Source organism: Dermacentor albipictus, chromosome 7, assembly GCF_038994185.2.
Source record: "Dermacentor albipictus isolate Rhodes 1998 colony chromosome 7, USDA_Dalb.pri_finalv2, whole genome shotgun sequence".
NCBI lineage: Eukaryota > Metazoa > Arthropoda > Arachnida > Ixodida > Ixodidae > Dermacentor > Dermacentor albipictus.
The window spans coordinates 22,060,166-22,075,610 of record NC_091827.1 but is presented as its reverse complement, the minus strand read 5'-3'; the positions used below and the strand labels follow the sequence as shown (position 1 = coordinate 22,075,610).

Below are 15,445 nucleotides of genomic sequence, written 5' to 3'. Positions count from 1 at the left end.
ACGTCTGTCTGTACGTCTGTCTGTCTGTACGTCTGTCTGTCTGTCTGTCTGTACGTCTGTACGTCTGTACGTCTGTCTGTCTGTCTGTACGTATGTACGTCTGTCTGTCTGTCTGTACGTCTGTACGTCTGTCTGTCTGTACGTCTGTACGTCTGTACGTCTGTCTGTACGTCTGTCTGTCTGTACGTCTATCTGTCTGTACGTCTGTCTGTACGTCTGTACGTCTGTACGTCTGTCTGTACGTCTATCTGTCTGTACGTCTGTACGTCTGTCTGTCTGTACGTCTGTACGTCTGTCTGTACGTCTGTCTGTCTGTACGTCTGTACGTCTGTCTGTACGTCTGTCTGTACGTCTGTACGTCTGTCTGTACGTCTGTCTGTACGTCTGTACGTCTGTCTGTACGTCTGTCTGTACGTCTGTACATCTGTCTGTACGTCTGTCTGTACGTCTGTCTGTACGTCTGTCTGTACGTCTGTACGTCTGTACGTCTGTCTGTACGTCTGTATGTCTGTACGTCTGTCTGTACGTCTGTCTGTACGTCTGTACGTCTGTACGTCTGTCTGTACGTCTGTACGTCTGTACGTCCGTCTGTACGTCCGTTTGTACGTCTGTACGTCCGTCTGTACGTCTGTACGTCCGTCCGTCCGTCTGTACGTCCGTCCGTCTCTACGTCCGTCCGTCTGTCCGTCTGTCCGTCCGTCCGTCTGTCCGTCCGTCTGTCTGTCCGTCCGTCTGTCCGTCCGTCTGTCCGTCCGTCTGTCCGTCCGTCTGTCTGTCCGCCTGTCCGTCCGTCCGTCTGTCCGTCTGTCTGTCCGTCTGTACGTCTATCTGTACGTCTGTACGTCTATCTGTACGTCTGTACGTCTGTCTGTACGTCTGTACGTCTGTCTGTACGTCTGTCTGTACGTCTGTCTGTCTGTACGTCTGTACGTCTGTACGTCTGTCTGTCTGTCTGTCTGTCTGTCTGTCTGTCTGTCTGTCTGTCTGTCTGTCTGTCTGTCTGTCTGTCTGTATGTCTGTCTGTCTGTCATCTTACACCAATGCCGTGGCTCAAGTCTACCAGTCCGGGCCACTAGGTAAGACAGGTGGTCGTTATGTCGTCGTGGTGCCTCATCGTCATCATTCCAGCTTCCTCGTATGACACTCGTCATGCCGTTCTCGTCACGCCTTCTACACCGACTTAGTGACCCAAGTTGTCTGATAGCTTGGACCACTATTTATGAGCTCGTGGTCATTGCATCGTCGTCATTACTGCTTTGTTATCTGGCTCTAACAGTCGTCGTATTACCGTTAGATACAGACCATTTCTCAGCATCGGTCACGTTCTCGGAGCGAAACCCCTCTACAACGTTTTCCAATTATGGTGCGCAGGTGCGTGCCAATCGTGTTACCAGACTCGCTGGGCAGGCTGGTTAGCTTGCTCTTGTGTGTCGCACAGGTAGCTTTCTACTCTACACTCCCTCCCTCCCTCCACCCGCCCCCTCCCCTGGAAGACGCTTCCCGAAAGATAACATTGAGCTCAGCATGGTTCGAGGTGCCTTAGTCCCGAGAAAAATTGCTTTACAGCACTGAAAAGTCGTTGATGGACAAACAGGCGGGGAGGCAGCGTGGGACGGAATCGGCCATCTGATGGGAGTGCCCAGTGAGCGTCCCCATTGGCCGAACATGACGACACCTGTACGGGCTCGATGGTTGGCTGAAAGCGACGTGCCCCGATGGACTGAAGTGGTTATAAGACAGCGAATGAACGAAAAGGGAGATATGTTCGGAGACATTCTTCTTGCCACGGGCCGCAGCGTACGATTTTCTGCCGGCCGTCGATGACTTTTTACTGGTATTTTACTTGTTTGTAAGTCCTGTACACAATGTAAATAAACCTTCCGTTCTCAAAGCCCACCTCAACGTCAGCCAACTCCTTGCCCAGTAGCTTGCCCCAGCAGCTACTGTGCATAGCTACTGGGGCAAGCTGAGAGATTGGGAGTGGTGATTGAACCGTTCCTCGGGCAGGTTTGCCAGCCCGTGTGCCTACTCATTGCCGCGGTTATCATCGTTGCCTAGCACGCTTTTGAGGGTCGTTTTATGACACACCTCTTGTGAAATGCACCTTCATGCAACCGTGATGCTGTAGGCAGTGGTGTCGCATCTTGTGGGCCCTCTTAGGTCGCGTCGTTCCGCAGTGTTGTCCGAATAAATCATCATGCGAATGTTTGTCACAAGCGATTGGCCGCTCGAAGAAAAGCCACTCAGTGCCTTCCAAATTGTTTGGAGTTCGAGCTCTCTCGCCGCCGTCCTTTATAGAGGTAAAGATATTGGGTCCTTGGCATTATACTTTGGCATTAAAAATTATAATGATGTCGCATAAGCTTAGCCATATGTCAAATTTTTCTGCTTTATAGATGCCTTAACAATACATTTTACTGAACTGCAATATCTCTCTTTTGGTACCGAGTTATGGATTTGTAAAGTGCGCGTCTATCTTTCTTTTAACTTACGAATTTTTGGAAATAGCGTTAAACACTTCAGGCGCTGAGTAAAAAATGTGCTTACTACAGTTACTATAACTTTCTCAATCAAATGTTACAAGTTTCATTGAAATCGGTCCAGCGATTGCCTCGCAAAAGCAGTTCTGAGTTTGACATCTATTCAAACAGATCAATGGAATTTCATTAAAACTTCTTCCTGGACGAGTTCGTGCATACTTGATTTGAAAGTTGTTACAGCGCTGAAGCATGCATCCACAAAGTAATAAGAACGAGACGCAGGCGCTGACACAGACATAGGCGCTGAGACAGAGCGCCTGTGTCTCGTTCTTGTTACTTTGTGGATGCATGCTTCAGCGCTGTAACAACTTTCAAATCAAGATCGATGGGAGTTTGCACTCGCCTGAAGCTCCCTCTTAATCTAGGGACAGTAATAGTTATCGATAATTTTTCAGGCTTTCGGCTACGCGTACTTAGCACTACCGTACAACGTTAAACAGAATACTATCTATTTCACATTCTTTTTAAGCCGTTGAGCCACGGCGCACACAATTTATGTCGACTGCCCGTTTTTGCCTGTTCTCTCCAGCGGTTGCAGGAAGAAAGGCGCAGACGTCGAGCTGCACGTACATTCAACGCCCTTGTGATCAATACGTTTCTGTCTCACTTCAACGTGCTCAGTATTACCACTCAGAACTACTTTGCTCAAGACACGGCCATGCACGGTGAGCGTTCAACCCACCGCTATTTGTCGTCAATGCGCGAAATAATATTTTCTTATTTCTGGTAATGCATGCAGCTAACAAATGATACTTGTGCATGTGCTTCCAACTGCTGATAAGATTCTTCCTATAAAAAATTGGGACTAAGCTGACTGTTAATTAGGCACAGATTTATTTACTGGGGCATACAAGGATCTAAAAAAATGCAAGAAAGGTTACCATGATTCTTGATTTTGTTTCCCTAGGATCTCTAGCGGCTTAGAACAATTACATAACTTTGAAAAGTTTATAGATAGTAGATCACAATGCGTGACTGAAGTGGACAGCGTAGGTGATACAAAATCCTGGCAACTTTCTTTGGACTACGATTAATTTCCATACAGAAAACAAAGGCAATGGGACTCACTTGCACCATAATTCGCAAGTCTCCTTCCCGATATAAAAATTCACGTTCTCTCTTTCTTCTGCATCTGAGCAAGCGCAGTATTGTTCACATTCACTTGAAGTTGTGTTGTAAAAGGAGGCAACGTATTCGCCATTTGTGAAGTTGCATGGTGGTCCGTAGTCGTAATCATAGGTACTGTCGCTGCCGTAACTTGATCCGGAGACAAATGGAACGCAGGCGTGTTTGGGACTGCCAGTGCAGGAACTAGCAACGATCTCTTGGCCTAAAATCATTCAGTTGAAAGAAAAAAAATGCCAACGTGTCTTATAGGAGGCGTTTCACTTTGCCTGTAATAAGTAGAGTTTAGTTTCTTATTCTGGTGGTAACCGTATAGGTTGTGTAATGCAAGATTTCGGCTACCTGGTTCTCTGTTGTTGCCAAAGCTTTCATGCTATCAGTGTTTGTAGTAAACAGGATTACCCTGTGAATTTTATAGCTTTCAAGTTTATTTTTAGCATCGTTTTGCTATAAGAATGCAGGGATAAGAAATAAAAAGGTGCACAACAACACCTTCAAGTGGTTCCTGCCTCTATAACTTGGTTATAGCCTAAGTTTATGTAATACAAGTGTACTAAGCTGCCAGGGTATGCTAAAAATTCGCATACACGTATTTAGCTTTATAAACACGTACGCATACAAATCTTTTTTTATGCATACCAACAAGCCCATTCAATTACTCAATTTACCTAAAACACATATATGTAATCCTACATTTCGTGTACTTCAAAATTGCACAACAATACATCAGTGTTTTGACATAAATCATATTATAACATACTGTCACATTAATAAAAGGGAGCGCGTTATGCTTCCTTTCCATCTCCCAAAAGCATTCCATTGTTTAACATCTTGGCTTCAATTTCACAGCACTAATACTATGCAATGGAATAGTTTTGTTATACAGATAGCGTAATAATTTTAAACCTGGAACTGCAACTGGCTAAAGCCATACTTTGATACAGCGAAATAGTTTTCTTATACAAATAATTTATTAATTTTAAAGCTGGTACTGGAACTCGTTAAAACAGTAGTTCGCGAGAAAGGCAATGACAAAGAATCTTCTACAATAACGTTGCACGACACCTCCGTAAGTTCAGTAAGGTTACACCCTATTGGAAAATCCTATTTAAATTCAAACTGGGTTATACAGGTTTAAACTGGTTCTAACAGGGACCTGTTTAGCAACAAACAGGTATAAACAGGACCAGTTTACACATGAACAGGTTTGAACGGGGTCCCGTTTGGCATGCAAACAGGTATAAACTGGACCAGTTTACACACGAACAGGTCTGAACGGGGTCCCGTTTGACATTCAAACAGGTATAAACTGGACCAGTTTACACGCGAACAGGTCTGAACGGGGTCCCGTTTGGCATTCAAAGAGGTATAAACAGGACCAGTTCACACACGAACAGGTCTGAACGGGGTCCCGTTTGGCATGCAAGCAGGTATAGGCATGACCAGTTCACGCAGAAATGGGTCTTAACAGGAGCCCTATTTGCAACTAAACTGGCTTATACTGGACGCAGTGGCACCATATAGGGTCGCCTGTTTGTCACAAAAGCTGGTTTAATCTGGAGCTTTGTGGCAACTATACTGGATGGCATCATGCATACCAGTTTAATGCTTGAATATAACTGGGGAGGAGCTTTTTTATTGTTCGACATCCTGACAATTTAACCCCTAGTGCTAAATTGGGCCATTATCAAGCTCTACAGAAATTGCGTGAACACCTCGGAACATTCACAGACCAAACTGCGATATGCTAGCTGCGAATTTCAAACCGATTCCCGGTCCTGCCCAGTTGAAAAAGACAACAGGAATTCCTGCTGCAAATACAGAAATTTCTGTTGTACGACAGAAGTTCCTAACGTTTCTGTAGCTGCGACAGACATTTCTGACGTTACGACAGCAATTCTGACGTCGCAACAGAAACATTCGGTCGCGACGGCCAAGAGTTCTGAAGTCGCAACAGAAGCACTTTCCGTCGCAGCCCTTTAAAATGTCAGCTTCGCATCGGTGGTGTACACTGCACTTTTCTCTTGCGCGGTATTCAATCGTGCTTCTCTGAAGCCGGCAATACTGATAGCACCGACACCGGTATTAAAGTCGACGTGGCCAATTGTTATAATTGTGCCGTGACGACGCGGCACCAGCAACGCGCTACCGGCCTCCTCAAAATCGGCCGCTGATCAAAATCATACCATCTGCGGGAATGGCTGCGTATCCGCTTTGTTTTATTTGGTAAGATGGGGCACACAGTCCTGTGGACTTACATGTGCGGTTACACTGACACATTAGTTAATTTCCCAGAAATATTGCACAAGCTTATGCGAAGCGGAAAAGAAGTTTTGGATTGTTCCACAAAGTTGCGTGAAAAGCTTTCTCGCTCGGGTCTCATTAATCTGGTACAGCGCTGCCGTGAGAAGCCAGTATACTGTCCGGATCAAGACACACCCACGAGTGTTTATGTAGCTATTTTGCATTGAACGCACGAATTATATGCGAGCTCAAAAGTGTAAACAGCAAGAGACAAGTGTCGAAATTAGCAGTAAAAACCTTCAGTGTCCCCGGTCACCGTTGTCTATTTCTGAATTTCTTATTAAATATGGATATCGTTACAGCAAAATTGATGTTCTAGCATTCCACGATGTACCTGTCGATGGTAACAACACTTTTGCGCATATAGAGATACGGCAGTTGACGCGACCGGTGAAGTGAAAGCGCATCTTGGCTTTTAAAATGTAAACAGCAACCCAGAGAGAGATTTATATTGCTAACCTAGTCGAGGTGTGGGCGTGTTCGGCAAGTGTTATCAATGTGTCGTTCAAGTGTGCAAAAAATGCATCGTGTTTTTGCCGTATTCATATGGGCTTCTAGTTGGGAGAGGATAAGCAGAACCAATTTGTTTCGTTCAGCTCGAAGTGGTGGGCTAGGTCTGTCGCATTTGTTTATTAGACAAATTGTGTCGCGTTTTCTTTTTTTTCGGGATCAGAGAAATGATTTTCTACGCACAGTAATTCAAGTTCGTTTGGGAAAAGCACTGCCGCAATATGTTGTAACGACCAGTGATGTGAAGGGAGGAAGTATTAGGGGATATCTGCGCGAAGTGGTTGAGTCACTTCGTATGTTGCGTGTGCGGTTTTCCATGGAATATCTGTGCTCTGTGACAAGAAAAACACTGTATAAAGACTTAGTTGATACAATGTTGCCAATACCATTGTACAGGTCTGTAAACTGGGGAGGCCAAGGAGATGATGTACTGAAACGGGTGAAAAAAATGCCAGTTAGACCCTCTCAAAAAACGTTTTTCTTTAAGCTGCACACAAACACGCTACCCGTAAAAACATGGTTAGACGAAAAAGGAATATATGTGCCATGGACAGTAAACTGCTTACTTTGTAAAAAGCCAGAGACCATTGAACACGTTTTCATCGATTGCTGGGATGCAATATTTCATTGGGATGTCTTACAACGTACACTTAAAAAAGAACTACCGATTACACCTCTTGGTATTCGATATTTGCCAACCGATAACGAAGGAGGAGTTCCGTACGATATGTTTATGCTCCTTGGCCTCCACAGTCTGTGGAAAACGAGAATGGCAGTGCGACACTCCGATGTCGATGCCCGTCCGGCGAGAATAAACTTTATCGAAAGTGTCGCGTATATTCGGGAAATATATCGTGCCCAAAGTGAGCCTCCCGAGTGGGTGGCTATTCTTGATGAACTGATCAAGCTGAAGCGATTTTAATATATAATGTTAGCCAAAGCGTGGGTGACATGTTTTAGCGTTTGAATGTGTTCTTGGTTTGTGCTGCAAACAGGCAATAAAGAAAAAAAAAAAAGTTCGGCGTGGTGCGGTGGTAAGATGCTTGCCTCGGAATCGTGAGGTCCGCAGTTCAAATCCTGTGCGAAAGCTTTTTTTTTCTACTTTCTTTTTTTTGTATTAATAATTTTTCTTAACCTTAAAGAGGTCTCTGTCAATTTTTAATCAAATATATTGATCAGAAGCTACAGAATTTTCGACTACAAGACGTCACACTACAGAGAACAGAACGACAGTCACAACGTCCCAAAATACGACAGACTGAAAATTTCCTGTTGTGTTATTCAAGTGGGTGGGACGTCTATACGGCGTATACGCACATTGCTGTCCTCTCTATTAAGAGCAACGTTGCTGAAACACGTCGTACAAGACGCTGTACGACTCGCATAACATCGAAATACAACGCCGTCACCATCCATGAGATCACCGAAAGCACGGTCGCTTTCGGTGGCGGCCTACAGATGGCAGCACAGGTAGCGCCGGTAAAGTTACAGGTGATATTATTTTGCCGTCTTCAGCCTTAGCTACATGTGAGTGCGCGCTGCATTGACGCCGTCCGATGCAGTTGTTTAATCGTGTGTACGCTGTGCCGAGAGTAATTGTGGTGCATTTTGTATTCATTGAGAATCACAAAACCCCTGGGACCGCGTAATGTAGCCCGCAGTATCCTTCGTGTGGTGCACCGATGTCGAAGGTATGAGCCTTCGCCACTTTCTTTGTTCCGGGCTCACGAAAAGGATCTCCTCCTCTGGCACTCTCGCATCGTATCACACTGTACGGAAGAATTTGGTGAAAATTGTGCTCTTACGTCCTGTAGTTGATCCGCAATTCAACAGTGTGTGCGCCGGAAGGACCGTTGGTGCAGTCGATGCCGCGGCACCTGTGACGCTAAAAGGAGCGTTTTCCGAGTACGCCTAGAAAGGTAAGTCCGGCGCTTGCGCGCATTCTTCCTGTCTCTGGTTCGTGAAGTGTGCGTTCTTGTACGTATCGCAAGATCCGTACAACAACCGAATCCGAATGAGTAAAGCAGCAAGAATTATAAATGTGCTTTTCAAATGGTTGTTCTTCATGTCGCAGTGCACATTTAGCAAAAAGTTCCATGGAAATTGCCCTAAAACGTATTCATGTTACCAACAGCTCTATCTGTGGTTTATTTACTTTCACCTATGAAGCACGCTAGCGCGGGTGGTTCTTTGATCTAAATGGGCACAAAAATTCAAGCAAAGAAAGTTACTGTTTGTGTACATAATTTTTCATTGAGAAATGGTATAGGCATTTCCAGAAGTAGTACGTCGATGTGTCGTCTTCACAGCTAACAGCTGCGCGAGATAGCACCCGATTTCTTCGTCGACGCATGGCCAGATTTTCAGCTTGTATGGAAATTCGTCTGTTTATAGAGTGTCGTCAGATGACGTGTATTAGTGTTCTGTGTGTTTTCGTGTACTTGTAAAGGGTTCCGATCTTGCAGAGAAGCCGAAATTACAAAAGCAATGTTTCTTTTTAATCGAAAAATCTTTCTCTTTTCTGTATTGTCTCTCCAGAAAAAGAGGTGGTCTGTTGAAATTTTGAGCGCATCGTCCTTTGGGAGCAGTGCTTTGTTGCGCCGCATAAACAAATTAGGTTTTGGAACGCTTTTCATGTCCTAAGGAATTTTTTGATAGTACAACTCACATTTCACGTTATACAGCTGTACGTTTGTGTGAACCTTTTCATAGTAGATTCATGTTTGCTACAGTTCGATTTACGTGTTATTTAACCGCCTGTGATGTTACGGTCAGATATTTGCACAACCAGTTGCAGCTTCATGTAACTGGTTGTATGAGACTTTTTTTCAAAATATGACGTGATCTTTTTATATCACAAGTTTGCAGTTGGTTGCAGGGATTACAATAAATTAGGCATTTATTATTGTTTAGGGATGACAAGATTTTGTGAACCAGAGGCACCTCCACATATGCACCTGCGGCACTTCTGCAGCCTCAACAGCACGGCAAAGTACCTGATGAGCATGCTGTGACAAGGTGCGTGCAAAGCAGTTGCTGCCACTTACACGAGCTGCAGATTTTGTTGGTATCATCCATGTTTGGAAACTCTCCTGAATTTTTCGTGGGTTTACAAATGTGGGCTCATTTTACAATTTTATGAATGTCACTTTAGAAAGACAATGAAGTTGTGTTGGTTAAGATGTTTTAAAGCTGTTGAGAGATTAAGGGCATGACATTGTTAAAATGCATGTAAAAAATAAATTGTAATGGTACTGGTTTATTATTAGCGATGCAATATCTCTAACGAGAACATCAGAGGGGCACTTGCTTTAGGGAAGTTTGGTCAGATAAATTCATGGAGCAGCGTAAAGCGGCAGCAGCAAACACGCTGAAAAAGCTCTGTAATCTAAAAAAAGAAAACAAAGTTGTCAGTTACTGGTTTCAAGTTCGCTGCTGCTTTTTGTGCTGCACTACAAGTTAAATAATGGTTGATAATGTGTGTGTGACGTAATAGTTCTGCGCAAACACACGAGGTGGAGAGAAGTAATTATTGAAGGGAAAATCAGACATCCGCCCGCTCATAGCATTTGCTACAAAGGAAAGCCGCACAGTTGAAGAAAAATTCGTCCTGGTCCGGGACTCGAACCCCGGACTACCACCTTTCCGATGCAGCCACTCTACCATCTGAGATAACCAGGTGGCTAGCACATGGCAGGGCGAAGTCGAATTAGTTGACAACGCGAAGCAAAGGCAAGGGTTTGACGTAATATTTTTTCCCCTTTATTAATTACCTCTCTACACCTTACGCGTTTCCGCAGAACTATTACGTCAGACCCTTGCCTTTGCTTCGTGTTGTCGACAAATTCGAATTCGCCCGGCCATCTGCTAGCCGCCTGGTTATCTTAGATTGTAAAGCGGCTGTCCCGGAAAGACAGTGGTCCCGGACCTGGACGGTTTCTTTTTTTCAACTGTGAGGCTTTCCTTTCGAGGAATCCGTACGGGTTTCTTTTGTAGCAATTGCTGCGAGTGGGTGGATGTGCGATTTTCCCTTTATTAATAATGTGTGTGAGTATGCAACAATGCGGGTGCTGAGAGCAAGCTTTAAAATAATGTGTGCTATGTCCCCGACAAAGAATTTAGTGTCTGCAGCATTTTTACAAAATATTATGTTCACAGGTTGGCAGGTATGACATAATGTACAACGATAATGTACAACACTTTTGCTGTAGATGCCATATTCATAACGTCCATTTTCTGTCTACTTGAATCGTATATTTAGAATTTGGCCCACCTTCAGTTTGATCAAGTTACATAGGTAGCCCCCTCTGAGGTAAATATAATTAGGGGCTATTGTAGATAAGCATGATATACCTACTCACTGTATTGTGACATATATTTTTAGGGACTGTGTTGTGAGGCATGCATATCCTTTTACCTGTATGTCTTGCTGTAGGTTGCCCGACAAAAGCATAAATGCTCTGCCCACCTTTATTATTGTGCTTTCATGTAGAATTCTAACATCTGTGCCCACATAGACTCCATGTTCTTAATTACATTTTTCTAAGTATTCACTGTTGTGCATTCCATTATTGTGTTACATTACTGTAACAAAACACTTCAAACAAACAACTTCAAAACAAAAAGCCACGAAAGGTGGCTTAAAAGTGTATGATGCTTGGAATTCTACATTCCATCCCCTAAAGCGCTACCAGTAGTAAAATATTCCTAATTGTCTTTTTATAATAATATTTGGGGTTTTATATGCCAAAACCACTTTCTGATTATGAGGCACGCCGTAGTGGAGGACTCCGGAAATTTTGACCACCTGGGGTTCTTTACCGTGCACCTAAATCTAAGTACACGGGTGTTTTCGCATTTCGCCCCCATCGGAATGCGGCCACCGTGGCCCGGATTCGATCCCGCGACCTCGTGCTCAGCAGCCCGACACCATAGCCACTGAGCAACCACGGCGGGTTAATTGTCTTTTTTTATAAGCTAGCTGCCAGATACATAGTCTCATTATGAGAGTATGTTATTTTTTTTTTCTTTGGTCTGACTTGTTTTGTTGAATGTTCTCCTTGTTAGTTGAGAATTTGTTTTCTTGCCACCGCATGCAATTCTCCAATTGGAGCCTATGAGCTATGTGTATAATAAATAAGTAAATTCCTAAAGCATGCAACAAACCATGCAGCATAGCATTTAAATGTTGCCAGTTTATAATGCTTCTTGAGTGCAGCGCAGCATGGAGCTTGAGGCTGATCTCTTCAGATGTAAAACAAATTGCAGGTTATGAAAATGTGGTCCTACAAACTGCTGGTTACGCATGTCAGTCAGCCTGTTGCAGTGGTCACAAGTGAGAATGTAACCAGAAGCTGGGCGTGCTCGGCCATTTTGCATATGGCACAAGATAATGCTTCACCTCTGCTATTGCTTCTCTTATAATAATGGCCTCCGAGTATACATGCCGAGTTATGCTTCTGGGGACACTTATTAGTTAACCTTATCAGGTAATACCATTAGCCTTATGGGTGCTATAATGTTGCAGTGCCTGCAGGATGGCCAGCATTACAATACACATTAAAATTATTGCACAAGTCATGCAATGGTATCGGGATTGGCCCACCAAGTGACACCCTTTAATTACACTATCCCTGAGATCAGCCCAGCTCACTCAGTCAGGGAGACATCCATGCATAAGGGGAGGGGTATAGCAAATAGAGGGCGTTTGATTGATCTTTCTCACATAGATAGCTCATACATATCTTTCTTAAATTGGATGCTTTGTTGCTCAAAGTGAAGTTACTTATGTGCATAATGTCAGCATTTCGATCCTATTTATGCCTAACGAAAGTTGCTTTGTTCAGCATCACTTTTTATATTGTTTCGCTTGTGATTCTAAGCTCACTTGTTTTATAGCTGCTATAGGTATGGCTGGACCTGGAGAAGGAGTGTAAGCAGACCATGCTATGTTGCTGATCTGCGCTGATCTCCACATCCAAGTTGGTCCCGCGACAGTTGGGCGCCATTGTGCCTTGCTTCATTGACAAGGTGATATAATATGGTGAGCTTGTACTTTAATATCGGTATTGAAAATTATGTTAAGGAAAAAAGACAAGGATTGGTCTTTATGATAGATACACTCATGTTCTTTCTTTAAGGCGTTCTTTTGACACTGTTCTGCATGGACATATTTTTAGAGAATTACAACAGTCCTTTATTGCAAAGTGCCATGGCGCTAGTTTATGCGTTAAACTAGTGCTCTTTCACTAAAAAAAGCCGTATTTAGCACGCAATTCACAAGGAAAGAAAGGAGGCAACAGGACAGAGTGCTACTAACAGTTCAGTATTATAGCTCGCACAGTAATATTGTGCAAAAGGTGAAAGGGGGGAGAATAGATCTGAATACATATTGTTTGCACAGAAACAAAAAGGACGCATCACATGGTGAGTGTGACACTTGTTTTACATTGATATGAAGCAGTCTCACTGCCTAGTAATTCTCTGCATGGGGAGCTAGTGCTAGGTTCCTCGTCATACATATAAGAAAAACCTCAGATATCTCTCCAGCGCTTTTGTCTTTATATTTTGTCACGATCAAGCAGCTTTCAAACATAGGTGCATGTGCACCGAGAGTAGTGCACTACCACTGCTAACTGACCCACGCATCAAGTTTGCTTGGTCACGCTGCCAGTCATTTATACATTGGCCGGTTTATCCGATGCAGCCTCTACTGCACGAAATGGTATGTGATAGACACTGCACCTGTGTACTGTACGTGCTTTCTTACATGATTTTTTTTTTCAGAGATAGTGATGCAGGCTTTTTCATTATTTACATGCCTACACAACAAACCAAGCATTATCTGTGCTTAGAAAGAATTGTAGGAAAATCCAGCATGAGGCAACTGTTCTCAGCACGAAACAAACTTGATTCGTTGGTTTTCGTTCATTATTGCGATCACACTAAGGCAGACAAGCTTGTAGGCTGTGCTTCTGCAATTTGTACAGCACACTGACAGCACTGGTGTGGGCCTCATCTGTGGGCTGACTGATGGCACCTTCTACGGCGCAGACCACTTGTGTTGGGCGAGGCACCAATGTTGACGTTTGTTCCCTTGTGCAAAACAGCAGTCCTAGGTTTAGAGTAGTTGTAGGAAGACAAGGTAAACATAACTTCCATGGCTTGAGTGGGCTCATTTCTCTTGGGGCATCTAGCTTTTTTTCTTGCAACTGTGCAGAGGTGCTTCCCTAGAGTCAGCATGAAAATGGCATAGAGTTGTGCATTTGGGAACTCCTGAACAATGATCTGCCATGGTTAGGGCCTTGCGAAAATGCACTGTCTACCAAGTGGTAGAAGGTGCATTATTCAGCCACTGATTTCCTGTTGGCATGATTGCACTCATGCTGTCAGTAATTTCTTGGCTTGCCGAATTATCTTGAGGCCCCACGCTGATGATGCTGCCGATTTCTTCATGTGCAGATTTTCAGGATGAGGTTTTTGCTTTGCAAACGTTGTTGAAAGGTAGGTGGTGCTTACAGGTAGCTATTCTAAATATTAGTGAAATGAATTGGCCCATCTTGCTTCGTCAAACATCGTCACGCCGACATCAGTTGCACAAACAAAAAACCTGGCCTACTTGCAGCGTCGTGCACGAAGAAACAAACAAATCAGCTGCTGGATTGTCTTGACATTGCATACTAAGCTGAGACCAGAACTGCTGTAGCTACAAACCAGGCAGAAACGATGATGATGAGCAGGGATTTGCAGTAGCGCCACTTCGTGGGGCAGCAAGGAGGCTCCGTTCAAAACAAAAATGGCGTTCAGCAAGTAGAACCATGCAACGGTCAGAGTCGGTGCATGGTGCTCTCGATCAAGTTGGCTCAAGGATTGTCCGAAAAATCAGACGAGAGGTTGCAAGGCGTCCGAATTTTTGGAAGTTGTTATACATTATGGTCCATGGGGAGAATGGCGATGCTGTGAAGCAGACCGAGTAATCATGTCCGGAAAATCAGTCGGCGACTGTACCTATACCTATGTGTCTATGTATACCTAGTTGCAACAGTGTTTGCTATGATCTATGCCAGAATTGCTGTTGCCCATAGATGCACAACATGTCGGGTGTCAAATTGTTAAATACCTTGCAAAAGTGATCTACGCCAAAATACCGCTTCTGCTATGTTTCGCCATTGCAAGAAATTTAGCGGCTGCTGGCACCTACCTTAAAAGGCTTTATATGGTCTTCGCATGGCCAGGGCCTTCTACTTTTGTGAGTTTGCTTATCTCGAAATTTACCCCGGTTTTTATAACTTGAAGTTGGTGGGATCCCTAGTCTCCTTTAACGTGTACCCAATAGAGCTTACATAGGGGTTTTGGCATTTCCCTGCCATCTAAATGCAGCCATTGTGGCCAGGATTCAATCCCATGCCCTCTGCCTGAGCAGCGCAATGTCAAAGCCAGTACACTGCGGTATTTTGCTGGCAGAAGGGTTTAGTTTCTGAATAATTTATTATCTCAACCTGTCGGTGTTGTTTTTAAAAGTATTTCATGTTTGTATTCTGTTGCTTCAATACTAGTAGTTATTGTTAATCAAACGATGTGTCCATCTTTTTCCTATAAGACTTGCTTCAATCGCCTGCTAATTATGACAGCTTATTCTCCCACAGTAATCCATGTTCCCTTGAAACATCGGCAGTGCATGAAACCACATATTTTTCAATAAGATTTATTCATTATCTTTTATGACCGGAATGCTGAACCTTTCTTATCTGTGAGAACATAGGCAAATTTGCCTATGTGCTAACCTGTTGCATGAGTCAAGATAAATTATTGGCTTTACTTTTTCAGGTGCCCTGCTCGCTCTCACCCAAGCAACCCACTCCAGCGGTCTTCTCTCGGCAGACTGGATGCATCGAAATACCATTAGAAGGTCCAATAAACAGTGCTTGGGACATTCATGACATGCTTTTATTTAAGCCGGAGGACTT

At 43.9% G+C, this 15,445-nt stretch overlaps 1 long non-coding RNA gene and 1 pseudogene across 1 annotated transcript; both read left to right on the top strand.

The window, feature by feature from the left end:
• Positions 1-15,445, top strand: part of LOC135897540 (HEAT repeat-containing protein 5B-like) — a 389,157-nt pseudogene that overhangs the window by 233,755 nt on the left and 139,957 nt on the right.
• On the top strand, positions 7,967-15,413 carry LOC135897542 (uncharacterized). Its single transcript, XR_010563078.2, has 4 exons — positions 7,967-8,398; positions 9,393-9,497; positions 12,378-12,522; positions 15,306-15,413. It is a non-coding gene; the product is annotated as an uncharacterized lncRNA (long non-coding RNA).